Source organism: Rhamphochromis longiceps, linkage group LG3 (assembly GCF_057381845.1).
Source record: "Rhamphochromis longiceps isolate RC_006_pf linkage group LG3, R_longiceps_female_GT1.1, whole genome shotgun sequence".
In the NCBI taxonomy this organism is placed as follows: Eukaryota; Metazoa; Chordata; class Actinopteri; order Cichliformes; family Cichlidae; genus Rhamphochromis; species Rhamphochromis longiceps.
In genome coordinates, this window is record NC_140559.1 from 70,172,872 (window position 1) to 70,187,960 (window position 15,089).

The window sequence follows — 15,089 nt, forward strand, 5'->3', positions numbered from 1 at the left end:
CACACTCACGTTCATCTTTATCTGTCATCAGTTCAGATAAAAGCATCACTGATTATTCTGAACACTGTTTTAAAGCTTCTGCGTCACTCTGATTTCTTCTTAAAGTTGGCAGACAGGATTGTGAAGAAGGACATAGTGGATCCCCCCTTTTAATGAGCATATTATCTGTGAACACTGAATACAAACAACCTAAATGCTCATTAAAGAAGCAGGTTGGCTCATAAAGTGCTCTGTACTTATTTTATGCAAGTGCTGTTTCTGGAAACAACCACCATCTGTAATCAACACAGGACTTATTGAGCTGTCAGGTGTGCAGACAACATGGCACATTTTGGGAACACCTATAGTTGATGTCTTAATTATGAAAATAGCTACTATGTAGTTGATGCTTCCTGTTCTGCCAGAGCAGGTGCAGCCTTTGTGGAAGTGGGTTCCACTGGACCAGCGTCTGTGAACGATCCACTGTGGGTGATTTTTTTTTTTTTGACCTTACATCTGTGTGTAAGGAACAACCACAACCATCTAAAATCTTTGCATGTTATTTTATCTTCTGTGTAAGAAGTACACAGCATACCCTGATGATCAGCTTCAAGGGTTCTCAGTGTAGGATGCATACAGTATGTCATGCTGAAATATAGAGCACTTACAATAGAACCCACTAGAAACCAATTATTTTAGCCTGGTTCCTTAAATCTATGGCATTTTTCCCATGCTGACTGATATGCTGCTCAGTGTCTTTTGCTGTCTGTCATGATCCTGGGCCATGTTGGCCCAGCATTCTTAGTTTTCGTATGTTTTGTGTGTTGTTCTTTATTTATGCCATGGTTTCTGTTAAGATGTTCCTTATTTGATTACCTCCTGTGTGCCCCTCTGTTTATCTGTGAGCCCTCGTTTCCCCTCTTTGTGTTTTATTCCATGTTTTCCCAGCCCGTTATGTCCGTGCTCTCCCCGTGCTGTCTCTCCTCCTCTCTGAACCTCCGTGTACTTCCTGTTTTACTTTGACAGTCTCCCGTCAGTGTTGCGTTCACTCCTGCCGTGTCTTGTTATGATTATCAGTGTCACCTGTGTTCCCCGTGTGCTCCCACTTCCCTCGTTAACCCTCTGTGTATTTATGTCTGCGTCTCCCTCAGTTCTGTGTCGCGTTCTCCCTCATTCATGGCCGTGTGTTTCTCTGTGTATTACGTTATAGTTTCCTCGTTTAGGTTGTATGGTTTCTCTCTCCAGCAATAAAGCTGTGTTTTGAGTTCATTCCTGCCTCCGTGAGCTTGCGTTTGGGTCCTCATCCTGCCTGCACACAGCCGCAACCATGACAGTCTGCTTTTAAATCAGATGTCACTCTGAACATAAACACAAGCCACAGCAGCCCAGCTGTCTTAGCTGAGTACAAGGATACATTTACTCTCTTTGTGTAAAATATTGTGATGATTTTACATTATATTAGGCAGGCAGCTGCCCAAATTAAACCGTGACTATTAGCAGTTTGGTTATTTTGAACGCCTCGGCTGGAAAAAATTCAAAATGGTTTGTAAGGTTGGCCACAGCTTTGTATGTAAAGGGGAGTTAGAAGATTGCTTCATATTTTAAGATTGATTAAGATTAATTAATATTTTTAATTGTTTTATTTTACATCTCACCTTTTACACTGCATTGAGTTGCTGCCATGTGATTGGCTGAGTGTACATCGTTCTTTGTTTCAAAATGGACTTAATGCTTGGTTGAACAGTTGTGATGTTTATCTCCTTTAGATTTATTTTTTATTTTCATGATGAAAAATGGTTTGTTGGTTCATACCTATGAAGTTACAGTGTTTCTGAAAAGCCTAAAAAGATGAATTGTTACCATAGTAAACTTCAAAACAGACTTTATTATATGATATAGTTATAAAATTGGATAAAAACTGGCTTCAGCATAATATAAAATAATGTGTTGTCACTATGTATGCATTGGTCAACTTTCAGATCTATGAAGTTCAGCTCCCCCAGCTGTGTCTCCCTTCTGTGGCCCATTCCCTCATTACTACCCTGTGTATTTAAGCCCTGTGTTTTCCCACGCTTGGTGTCGCGTCGTACCCTCAGACCCTGCCTGTGTGTTCCTGCTTGGTTTCATGGTTTGGTTTCTGTTTTTGTTTCATGCCAGCAATAAAAGCTGTGGTTTTAGTTACATTTCGTCTCGGAGTCCTGCATTTGGATCCACATTTCCACCTGCCCGCACTCAGAGCCCTGACATCAGCATAATATAAAATAATGTGTTTTCCCGATACCTGATTTTTAGCACTATGTATGCATTGGTCAACTTTCAGATCTATGAAGTTCAGCTCAGTTATCTATGTTTTCATTTTTAGTTTCCATTTGCATTTAGATGCACGGCCGATTCTCTGATGTGTGATCTGTTTCTACCTGTGCTGACGCTAGCAGGACTAAAGCTGATCAAGCAGCAGTAAATATGTGAAGCAAGGCTGAAGGATACACTCATAAAATGAACAGAATCATAAGAATATAACAGCACGAGCACTGCAAATGCAACTAAAACATGTTGACATCAAATGGTATGTTATTTGAAATCTATATGAAATAATGACACATCTATATTTTCCAATTTATTTATTTTTTTTGTATTTATTTATTTTTTCCACAGTTGTGTAAATCAGTCTGTCTGTGGACTGGTACAGCTGAAAAGCCGACGCAGCCAGTTCCTCTTCTTCTTCTTGGGTTTTTTCTCTGGCACAGTCTTAGCTTCAGTTTCGAGTTCAGCTGGATTGGTAGTTATCGTTTTCTCTCTGTCTTCTGTTTGTTGTAGAGAGTCATGCAGAGACATCTCAGTTGATGTCAGGGAGTCTTCTTCTTCTTCCTTGTCCTGTTCTTTGGTGTCTTTTTCCACCAGAAGCTCAGATTTTCCATTTGCTGTGTTGGAATTTTGTTCATTTTGCTCCTGTGTGATTTTAATGTAGGACACTTTGACTTCTTTCAACTCTTGATAAAGAGTCTCTACTTTCATGTCATGAAGCTCCTTGTTGGAGCAGAGCTGGGATTTAAGCTCACTGATTTCCATGTTCAGTGTCTCCTGGTCCTGCCTATGTTTGTCTTCCTGTTCCTTGAGTTGGTGTTGAGCTTCTAGGAGCTGTTGTTGGAGTGTTCCTATTTGCTCTTGTTGAGTCTTGTATTGGACTTCAAATTGAGCCTCCTTCAGACCTACACAGTCCGTGTGTGAAGCCTCTGTGGTTTGTGTAGAAGAATCCACACACTGCTCTGTGGTAGGGTCGCTGACGTCTTCGTGCAGGACACGGATCATGTCATCCAGCATGACAACTGCTTGGTTGTCCTTTGCTTGAACCTCTGTTTTGCTCTTATCAGGCTTATTATTATCATTAGCCTCCTCCAGTTGCTCTATGAGCTCTTTAATTGTTTCTTCATGCTGTTTTTTGTCGGCGATCATCTGTGCATGAAGTTTGGTCACCTTAGACTGGTAATAAGAAGCCCTCTTATTAGCAGCTACCAGTTTCCAGTAAAGCTCGTTCTGGTGGTTTTGGGAAGCTTGTAGTTGATGCCTGAGAGCAGCAATCTCACAACATGAATCATACTGGACTCTGCCATGATGGGGTATAAATCTGGGATTTGGCTGATGTTGCCACGTCCCTCCATTTGGCCCAGGGTTTTGTCCACTGGCGTTATTCATGTTTGCCTCTGTCTCCATATTCACGTCGTCCTTTGGTTCTGACATAGGGAGGGATTCAGGGTTTTCCCTTTCAGAGGTTCCTTCAGGGTTTCCTGACACTTCTTCATTTCTCAGGTTGCTTCCATCAGCCACGTTGTTTTGGGCTTCTAGAAGAGCCCGAGCATACGCCCGAGTAATCGGTCGTCTGGGTTCTTCAGCCACTCTTTTCTGTTTTTGCCCCCTTTTTTTCTTGCCTTTCACGACCACTTCTGTTTGAACTTGTGCCAGAGGACGTGTTTCAGGATTTGGTGTTTGGGCTTTTTTGAGGTCATTTTCCGATCTTTGCAAAACTGTTATATTTGGGCTCACGACCACTTCCATCTGTGCTTCTGCCATTTTATATGCGTCTGCTTCAGCGTCTGCTTCAGCGTCTGCTTCTGCGTCTGCGTCTGCGTCTGCGTCTGCTTCTGCGTCTCTGTGTCTTCCTTATCTTGGTTTTAACAAACAGGTTGTTTTGTAGTTCTGCCACCAAAGAGTTGCTACAGTTGACTGAATTTCTCCTTCCAATGACAGAATGTGATGACATCACAAGCTTTGTGCCTTTGATGACATCACAGGCTTTGTGCCTTTGATGACATCACAGGCTTTGTGCATTTGATTCTGTGATTGGATAATTTGAAAATAAAATGTCCACAAATGTACTTTAAAAAAAGTCATTTTATTTTGTAGTATATGTTGAATTAACACTATAAAAGCTACTCGACCAGAATTGCAGTTAAAAATAAAACAAAAGCAAAACACAAGTTTTTATTAATGGTTGTTACAAACAAACCAAAGGAGAAGACGACTGTTTAGTGGAAAAATATTAGACATGCTCTCTCATAATAACTGTGTAATAATATAAACTAAGACATGTCGAAAACATTGATATTTAGTTAAAGGTATTTATTCAAACGATCCAATGACCAGCATGTTTTAGTGAATGTCTGTAGGCACTGGGAGCTTGGTGGTTGCCTAGGCGACAATATGTCATCTATGTTTTGTTTTTAATTCAGTTTCACTGGTGAAACTAAGAAACAACAGGCTGTAGAGGGACACGTTAACAGAGCTTTACTAACTCTTACTGTCATATCCAGTGTGGACAAATCTGTATAGATTCATATTAATATATTAATCATTCATTTGAATAACCAAGGATGCAAAATAAAAATCACAGGAGAGTTTATGAGACCAGGTCAAGTTCAGAGACACACGTTTAGCAGAGGTGAAGCCTCGAGGACAGCTGGCAGCTACACCCATGTATGACAGCACCCACCTGTCACAAAGAGCAGCCTTTCCATGCCTGACTCTGCATAATTGTCAGCATCCAAGCATTTTCAATGAGTCATCATCCTCAGAAATCATCCTTTGCACAGTTGTTATGAAGAGAAAAATAAACTTTAGAGCTGAAAATCAGATATGAAGCGTGATCTGGGAGGGGAAGGGCACCTGCTGCCAGACAATGTTCACCTTGGAAAAAGTCAAAAGTGGTTTATAAATTTTGCCACAGGTCTGTTTGTCAGAGGGAGTTAGGCCATTGCTTCATAATTAAAGACTGATTAAGATGATTCATATTTTCTTAAAGGTTCTTTTTAGACCTCACCTTTTACACCTGCATTGAGTTGCTGCCATGTGATTGGCTGATCAGATATTTGCATTAATGAGTATTTGAACAGATCTACCTAATGAAGTTTTATATTCATGATGAAAATGCTTTGATGGTTCATACCTATGAAGTTACAGTATATCTGAAGAGCCTTAAAATATTTTTTTTACCATAGTAAACTTCAAAACAGACTTTATTATATGATATAGTTTTAAAAAAGGATAACAATTGACTTCAGCATAATATAAAATAATGTGTTTTCCCGATACCTGATTTTTAGCACTATGTATGCATTGGTCAACTTTCAGATCTATGAAGTTCAGCTCAGTTATCTATGTTTTCATTTTTAGTTTCCATTTGCATTTAGATGCACGGCCGATTCTCTGATGTGTGATCTGTTTCTACCTGTGCTGATGCTAGCAGGACTAAAGCTGATCAAGCAGCAGTAAATATGTGAAGCAAGGCTGAAGGATACACTCATAAAATGAACAGAATCATAAGAATATAACAGCACGAGCACTGCAAATGCAACTAAAACATGTTGACATCAAATGGTATGTTATTTGAAATCTATATGAAATAATGACACATCTATGTTTTCCAATTTATTTTATTTATTAATTTAATTTTTTCCACAGTTGTGTAAATCAGTCTGTCTGTGGACTGCCAGCCAACACATCCACAACACCAACAACTCAGACAGCGCAAAGCCTTTTAAGTTGGCGAGGCGTGATAGCAAATGCAGCGCAGGTACATCCATCTGACCTGCAGCAGCATCGCAGACCACGCCCCCCTCCACACCACTCTTTCCTCATAGTTGCTCGCCATCGTTGCGCTCAGAGGGTAGAAGGTCCCGATCGAAGTGCACAGGTAACTTCCCTTCACATTTCACCACAATGATCCTGTTAGTGAGAAGCCTGCCTTCATACTGGCAGCTGGGTTTCCTGGCTCCCTGATGCTTTAGCTTACATTTAATTATGCGAAACGTTGCGGTACTATACGTCATGCCGCTATTTTCATCGTACCTCCCATCACCTCTACAAATGGATTTGACCTTTGCTGGAATGCTGAGGATGAATGTGTTGGTTTCCTTACAACTGTTGTCAAGTTTGTAGATATTCCTATTTGATATTTCTGTGTTACACAGCTTTTCAGTCATCTTAGCATCTACATGCTGTCTTCTAAACTTTTCATAAGGTGTTTCTTCAGGTCGGTGCTCGCTTGGTTGAAAATTGTTCACTTTGGAAAATCCGGAAGCAAAGAGCAGCACGAGCATCATGCAGACAAACAGTGTCTTCATCGTCTCCTGGAGAAGAAAACACATGGACATTTTTCCACATTAAGAATTTGGCAGATACATCCTTTTGGATCCTGAAGCTCAGTAAGTCGTCTTTGTGAGCTGCAAACACACACGACAAGAGGACTGATAGACCTTTTTCTTTAAATGAAAGAAGTCGTTTTATTTATAGTTTTCTTTTTTATTTATTTCTAATCATATATATTACTTTGTTCTCTGTTTATTTTTTATTTTTCAACTGTTAGGACGATTTCTAAATATCCTGAACAAGCCTGATCTGGACGGCTCCTGGAAGCAGATTCAGGCGTGATGATGTCATTTTCAACTGGAAAAAGAAGCTTTGAAAAGCTGAAGTAGTTTAAATGTTTAGATATTTAACCTTGTTGTATTACTTTATATTTTATATTCATCGTATTAAGACATCAAGATATTTGTTTTTGCCTTAAAATTTTGTGTTTTAATTTATACTTTTTGTTATTCTTTTTTTTAATTTTGTCATTTTGCCTTTTTTACTTGATGTGATTTGGATAAATATATATTTATATCTACAGATATATTGAGAGAGTTTTCCTCTGGGTTTCACAAGCCCATTTTATAGATAAAAGTCCAGGTCATAATAGATCCGGTTCATTAAGAACAAAGTTTAAATCCGATTTAATATAAAAGCCTTTCTGCACTCAGTTATTCTTTCCTGTCACATGTTTCAGTGTGCTCTGTAGTAACAATGACACACTGCAAAATAAAAATAATAAGACACTCACCTTTTTTTACTTTACTAATGATGATGATTAACCTGCAGTGGTTCAGGTATAAGTTGGTTGTCTGGAACAGCAGGTGATGAAGATGTGGTGAAGGGTCTGTGGTTCATGTATATAGTGGGTTCATTACATAACTGGATAGGCAACATCTGACAGTCAGTTTAAATAAGATCTTGTTGTATTTGAACACAAATCAGCAAAAACAGGTCTCTCACCGTGCAAATATACAGCTTACGTAAGTTTAGTGTGCTCACCGAATGCAGTGTTTAGTGTAGCAGCAGAATTATGACAGTTTATGGAGATGTTCAACGTGAGCCTGCTGCCCAGCTTTAAAAGGAAAATCATTTTAAATGATACATAATAAGTTCTTACCAAAAGAGGAATGCAGACGGAGATGAGCAGAGATCTCTTCTGCAGTTCAGATGCTGCTGTGAGTTCTAGTTCACTTCTGTCACAGAGGAACAAAGTGTGTTTGGATCTGGACACTTTGATTTTTATACTTCTGATCAGCACCACCTCAAATAATCCTTTGCATCCACACCTACATCACTGGCCCACCACTTCTAGGAAACTTTAACACTTCCCTGCTTGTGACTCAGAAAGATAATGCAAATATGATGACCACTGACCACAAGAACCTGCATGTAGATGCAGCCTGTTTTTCCACATCTGGCTTTAGAAAAAAAATTAATGCACAAACAAATAGATTTAAAATAAAAAGATGTGTTGGTATATTTTGACCTTTCAAATAAACTATTAACACTTCTTTTTCCCCTTTTTAAGTATAATTTTTGGCAAATAAAGTGAGTGTTTTGACCATTTGCAGTTAAAATGTTGAACAATCTTTTTATTTTTGTTTTACTACCAGTTGGTTGTAATAATTTCATATGAGGGTTTAAATGGATGTATAACAAAACAAAGGATAAAAGTATATATAAAAGTAAATTTAATGAAGCTGATCGAACAACAGTGCAATATGGCATGATGACAGTGTTTACAATTTTGGCAGGAGAACAAAAGATAAATATTATAAAATACAAGACATGAAAATCTCAGAGGTCAGGGGTCGGGGGCCCAGGAAGTCTGACCCGCAGATTCCAGGTCTGACTTCGAGTACATAAAATATCATCTTTCTTGTGGGGAAGGAGCCTGAGTTAGAGCAGGAAGTTACACCATATTGATATTGTTGGGGTAGCCTCAATGCCAGTGTTGGACTCTCCAGTTTCCTTGAAGGAGGTTTGACTTTGTGCCATCGTTGGCTGGACTCTGTGCTCATTGATATCCCCGTATCAGTGAGTTAAGACACCATGCATTTATTTTCTGTGTGGCACACAACAAGAAAACAAGCCAAGAGAGAACACATCAGCCTCCAATGACAGTTTATTAAAAGGTTTATTGGAGGTTATTTGTTGTGTTATTGAACCTGTGTGCTAATGAAAGAGTGTCCTTAATAAACGTACTCCATAAGGAAGTGTGTTCACAAGTGCACAGAACACATTAGGGCACAGGTCAGTGATCGGTTTTACAATTGTAATGTCAGATCGATGGACACTTTCGGATACTTGGATATTCAGGTGATTAGAGGAGCAGAGATGATCAGCTGATCAGGATTTGGTGGTGTGTTGGATCAGGTGGTGGAGAGATACAGGACAGGCCTGACATACACAAACGTATAGTGAAGGTGCAGAGGCTCAGATCTGTGACATCGTCCCAGCTCAGTGTCCATATTTAGATGTAACAGTGCTATAGACTTTACCTGACAACTTGTATGAGTAATGTTTTCATCTCAGGCATGTCAATTTCATTTGTGAATATATTTTTAATACTTGTACAACAGATTTTTTTGAGTGTTAAATAGAAATTATATGCTGAAACTGAAGTGATGGGTCGCACTCTTTAGTTCACCCCTGCTCTCGAAACAATGTAGGTGGTCCAGTTAACATATTTACATTTTTTCATTTGCTGTTTCACTTGCAAAATATTTCCAGTGTGACATTTGATCAGGTCTTGTAAACCTTGTCGTTAACCAAGCAGTCACTCCCAGGCTGCTGTGCTGATCACCGGATCTTAACTTCATTGTCACAGTGCACTCAGAACAAAACAGCCATGCAGAGATATGAGTCACAGTGACATTAAAACTGATGAAGACCGTCGTCGTTAGAACCAGCAAACTGAACGAACTAAAAAAGATCATCTAAATTCAACTGGTCTAAAATATCAGGATCTCAGTGTTAAGTCCATATTTTTGAAGTAGAAGCTTTTACTGGTTTTACTTAAGAAAAAGAAATAATAAGGAATTGTTTTGGAATTTGTCCAGGTTAACAGATGAAATCATGTTCAGTGCTTTGTCCTGTCAGTAAACACAGATTCTTTATTTGCACTGAATGGGACAGCATATAATTTCACTGCTTTTGGCGTAATGACAATAAAAGATAGTTTCAAAGTCTGACCTGCAAAGCCCGTCCACCCAGTGTCCTCCTCAGTCATGCTGGTTGCATGATTGCTGTAGAAGTGCTAAACTACTGTGACCTGATTAATTGAACTGAGCTCACACTGCAATAACTAATCAGTGAGGTGGTAGTTTAAGTACTTCATTACCAAAATGTATAAATGAAGTACATCAGAAGATGTTGGGGAAGAAGGACTTCACCGGGTGGGCCTGGACCCCCGAGGCCTGTCCCTGTGCCGACCTCGTCTGAGTCTAATAGTTTAATAGATTCAGTTTAATTTAATGTTAAGTTGAACTGGAGTTAACCAGAATCCTTTACTCTTCCAACTCCTCTACTTTGTCTAACAGTTAGCTTAGCTTAGCCTAGCCAAGTTTTCTTTGCAAAATTGCTAATTGCATGGTTTCAAATTGCAGTTTTGATTTTAAGTGGACTAATTGTTCAGACCTGCTCTGGGGCCTGTCTGAAGTATTAAATTGACATATATTTGTCTCAACACCTACACAGGAGAACTTTTTTGTAAGTGTGAAATGGAAAATAGAAGAAGAAGTAGAGATGTGGGTGTTCCTATTTACATGTTTTTATTTTCTGTTTCTTTAGCCAAACATGTTATTTGATCAGAGCACCTGCCTGTACACCTGCTGTTAACCAAGCAGTTATTTTCAAGCTGCTACACTGATCACAAAGTCAGGACATATGAATGACAGGAAGTGTCCAGTGTCACGTACCGATATTAATGACAACAATGATGGGTCAAAGCAACATATGAACATTTATTACGATATCCTGATAAATGTAATGCAGCGGGATAACTTCTACAGTTATTATGTTAGTGATGATGCCTCTTTGCTTTTCATTTATTCACAGCTTTGTGGCGTACGATGGAGTGTCAGGGCCACATTAAGATGATAACCTGCCACGGCTGCAGTACCCTCTACAACACGGCTTGTGTCGATGATTTAGTGAAGCAAACTGATCAGCTGTCTCATTGTGTCTTTTGTGTGTTTGGTTTTGTGTTTTCAATGAACTGAAAGCCCTCTTTAATGCACGAGGGTGTGACCATCCACATTCTCTCATCTGTCCAGTGTCAGCCATTCATTTTGTGCAAATGGTCAAGTCTTCCAAGTGTGCGTGCTTTTCCTTCAGCGTCTGTGTTACTCGCGTCCAGCAGATGGCAGTGTTTCACTGTCTGACGGCTGTCTGAAGCTTCAGCTGGATTATCCGTTTGCTATGTTTGCCATGTTACAGTGGGGAGGAAAAACTCCTTTTTAACAGGAATATCTAGACATGAGTGATTACTGCAGTGGGGCACTATCTGTGCTATCTATAAGAAATGTTAGCAACAATAAAACTCTGAGGATCAGGGCTCCATTTCTCTCCAGTGTTCAGTGGCATTTTAAAAGAGTGAATACCGACGCTGAATGTCTTTGTAAAGCAAAAGCACTTTGTTAGCCTTTACAGAGCAAAGCTATGGATCAATGTGCAGTGAAGAAAAATCGAGGTGGCCAGTCTGTCCTTTCCTAACCAATCACAGAGCTCCTTACATTGCACCATGTGGCTAATTTGCGTTTTACTGATATTGCTGGGCTGCTGTCAATCATTTTGTCTTTATATTACAACAGAGCATTGACCTTTAACCTGTTTAATTCATACTGAGTATTTAAAAAAATGTATTGTCATAATAAATTCTGCCTCACTGAAACACCATTTTGCATTAGCCTCTATCACCTGACTTGTCACTGATGATATCACTGCATGAGCAGGCGAGCGGTAGCGGCGGGGGGGTGTAGGTGAAGCTCGTGAAGAACAAAATTCTGTACGAGCGGACGCAGTGAGTCCAATAACCAGGGGTAACTGGAAATAAGGTGTTGTAGGTTGGCTTCCACAGTGTAAAGAGACACTTCTCCCTCATGCTCTAACAGCTGGTAAATCAATTTAGAAGCAGAGTCGATAACGGCCTCCTGAAGCTCCCTAGGTGGGGTGACTGCCGCTGGATCCATATCTGGCTGGTCCGTACTGTCACGGCGGGTGAGGAGAGCCGTGTGAAAATAATAAATGAGGATCCAATCGCAGGCAGTAGTGGAGAAGTGAAGGTGGTTTATTGAACACAAAAATAAATATGGACAACAGCAAATGGAGCACGAACTAAACTAGACTGGAAACAACTAAACTACAGAGCACAAACACACGGGTGAGACATGGTGGACACACAGACGGACCAGCAACTACAATGACAGAGGACACGACTTAAATACACAGAGAAACACAGGGGAATTACACACAGCTGGGAATAATCACCAAGACGAGACAGAGGTCAAACTGAACACACTCACATGAGACGCAGACCTTCACAATAAAACAGGAACAAGAAACCATCACACTAAGACGCAGACTCGACATAGAGAGAGAGACAGAAAATGACACATGGAACTAAACTAAAGCTGCAAAAACATGACAACTCAAAATACTGGGTCAAACTGACCCAGAACCGTGACAGACTTTCTATAATGTTTTGCTTGAGCATGTCCTGCTTTTCTGTAATGTTATTTCTACAGTTTTAGCAGTTCTTCTCGAGGGAAAGAGAAAGATGTAAAAATCTTATACGTTATATATGTTAAATAACATGTGTAGTGCTCACATGTAATGCAGATGTTAGCTTTGATCTAACCAATAAATCCTGATTGGATGTTGTTAGCGTTAGCACTTGTGTTTGCTTCCCTGCTGTACAACAGCATTACCAAAATACAACTGAAGAAACAAACTCAGTTATGAAAAGTTTGTGTTCAGTTTGCAGTCGCTGAAAATAATTACACCTTTGGGAATGACATGGAAATGCTCCCACACTAAAGATTGGGTTTTGTTTTGGGGATTTTCCATCTTAATTTATCTGTCTTATTTGGCTACATCTACGACACTGCTATGCTCTCTCTTGCCTATGTTTTCGTGGCTGCTGCTATCTGTATTTTAATATATATATATATGCAATGAAAATTCCCGTCTCGCCCCTCCCGGCAGTCTGTATACTTTAAGCTCGGGTAGTTTTTACACAGGATACGGGAGGATTATTGAGAAGAACCTAAGCAAACACGTGACAAGTTTTCAACAGGAATGAATGACAGTAAAAATGTTACCTCACAGATCGTTTTCATGCCATCAGTAATGAGCTGGTTTCAGCTGGACTGGACACACTCAAATGGCAAAGAAGGTTGTGTAGCCTTTGCAGAGAAGATGAAATGCATTCATGTAAATCAAAATGCATCTTTTAATTGAGGTAGAGGTTTGTCAGAGATATTATTCTCATAATGTACCTTTGTCCCAGCTGATTACCTTCATTAAACAGCAGGTTGCAAAACCTCTTGTGTACCTCTTTTCAACCACGGGGAGGCGCTACAGCTTCATTCCTTTCACACTAAGGCAGCGGTAGGGAACTCCAGGCCTCGAGGGCCGGTGTCCCTGCAGGTTTTAGACGTTCCCTACCCCTGCACTAAGGCCTTTGAAATCTTCATTAACACTGAGCTTGAAATTTCTATCAGTCGAATGCAAAGGAGTCCTGTGGTTGTAGGACAGAGGTAGGGAACGTTAATCTGCCATCATTTAGATTATATGACAACAACCTTCAAATCTGAAGTCTCAGAAATCTGCTTCATGTACAAGTTCCTCCAATAATCAGGGCTAATATCACCAAATTGTACATAAACAGACTTTTACATGTTAAATATTTCTCAAATATGGGGAAAAAAACAATATAAAATACTATATTATTAACAAAATATCTTAAGATACAGCTACAAATTGCTTGAAACATTTGCAATGAAATGTATAAAACAGCTTTATTGTCAGTGAGGACAAAGTTATAGTGATGCTGTGCTGGAGTGTTCAAAAGAAGACAGAGACATGAAGTATAAATATTGTATAATATTAAATATAAGAAAGAACAAAGTTATAAAAACATTAATAATTGAAATCTGCAACAATATTCACATAAAGTGTAAAATACAGAGTTAACTGTTTAATAGGTAAAGTTTAGGTCTTGCAGTCGAACAATGATCCCAAACACAGCAGCAAATCTACAGCAGAATAGCTGAAAAGCAAAGTCCAGACCTCAACCTGGGACATTCAGAGAGCTGTGCTTAAATAAATGCCCACAAAGCTCAAAGAACTGAAGCAACGTTGTAATGAAGAGTGGGCCAACATTCCTCCACAACAATATGAGAGACTGATAAAGTCAAGCAGAAAACAATTACCTCACATTTGTGCTGCTAGAAGTGTTTCTAGTTATTCACAGGACTGTAGTTTGAATTTAAAGAAATGTGAAAGTGCACTGAAATTAACATAAAGTTATTGCAATTTTTTAAAAAAATCAAGAAATCTAAGAGGAAGAAACAATGTAAACCACACAATTGTTTTCCTTATATTCTCCACACGGCAATGCACATAACAGACATAAACCTGTGCTGAATCAATCACTTAAACAGGACCTGTCTGACAAAGTAGAGTAGACCAAAAGATCCTCAAAAACTACACATCATGGCGCAATCCAAGGAAATTCAGAAGCAAATAAGAAACAAAGTAATTGAGATCTCTCAGTCTGGAGATGCAACGTCAAGATGAACAGAATCCAGTTTCTGGGATCCTGAAGGAGAATGTCTGGCCATCTGTTCACGACCACAAGCTGAAGTGCACTTGATCCAAAGCACACCAACAAGTCCACCTCTAAGCAGCTTAAGTAAAACAAAAGAAAGACTTTGGAATGGCTTAGCCAAAGTTCATACGTGAATCTGATTGAGGTGCTGTGACCTTGGAAAGGTGGTTCATACTCAAAACCCTCCAGTGTGGCTGAATTACAACAATTTTGCAAAGATGAGTGGGCAGAAATTCTTCCACCACCTCGTAAAGGACTCATTGCCAGTTATCCCAAACGCTTTATTGCAGATGTTTCTACTCAGGGTGGCCCAACCAGTTATTAGGTTTAGGGGGCAATCACTTTTTCCACACAGGGCCATAATAATGGCCGCCTTAATAATAAATGCCTTGATTTAGGAACTACTTTTAATGTTTACTTGTGCTATTTTGCAAAAAAATAAAATCTCTGCAAAAACATCAAAACTGCTGACCATCTGACCTCAATATGAAATTATTAATCTTTTGACCAAAAACATTTAGATTTGTAAAAATAAAGAAACCATAGAGGAACAAACAATGTTGTTTGCTACGTTCTAACATGGCAATCTAAATAACAGTAATGCAAACATATATATTTATCAATAAAAACAGATCGCCTTTTCACTGTT